Below are 692 nucleotides of genomic sequence, written 5' to 3' on the forward strand. Positions count from 1 at the left end.
CCCCCGTGAGCCGCTGTGGAGGCCTTTGCTGAGGCATGGGTGAAGCGAGGAGGCCCTGACAAGCTTCCCATCCCTGCTCTGTGGATGAGAGGGCTGCGTGCCAGTGAAACCGGGTTGTTTCACAAGCTAGTAGTGAACAGTTGGCAGCAAAAGCCTGTCTGTTCACTCAGTGGTTGGGCCCTGATGGGACAGTCAGTTGCTGGGCATGGGAGTCTGGAGACGCTTGACTTCTGTTACAGCAGTCAGAGAAAGCAGAGCTCAGACAACGCTGGACAAAGAGAAATTGTCCCCCTGCAGAGCTGCTGCACGTATTTTGCATGTAGTGATTGCATCAGCGTTTCCGAGAGTGTGGGCTATACTCTCCTGCAGCATGCAGCAGCTCACTTGGCTGCTTGGTACAGAGGGAACCCCTCAGAAATGGGGAAGGAGAGGGGAAGGGTGCACTGAAAGGGGTGAGGTGCTGCATTTGGAGCAAAATGTTTTCCAGGAGAGGAAAGCAAGAGTTCAGCCTGACCCGGAAGAGCTTGGGAAAAAGAGGAGCCTGTGCCAGCACTTACAGGCAGCAGTGCTGGAGAAAAGGTCCTGAGGCCCAAGTGGCTCTGTTGGGCTTGCTCTTCACTGAGCATCTCTGAGGCACTGTGGCTTTGTGCCGATCTCAGGACTCACTAGCAGCCCACTGTTAGCACTGTTGG

The sequence above is a fragment of the Phaethon lepturus genome, unplaced genomic scaffold (genome assembly GCF_000687285.1).
Source record: "Phaethon lepturus isolate BGI_N335 unplaced genomic scaffold, ASM68728v1 scaffold12857, whole genome shotgun sequence".
Taxonomy (NCBI): Eukaryota; Metazoa; Chordata; class Aves; order Phaethontiformes; family Phaethontidae; genus Phaethon; species Phaethon lepturus.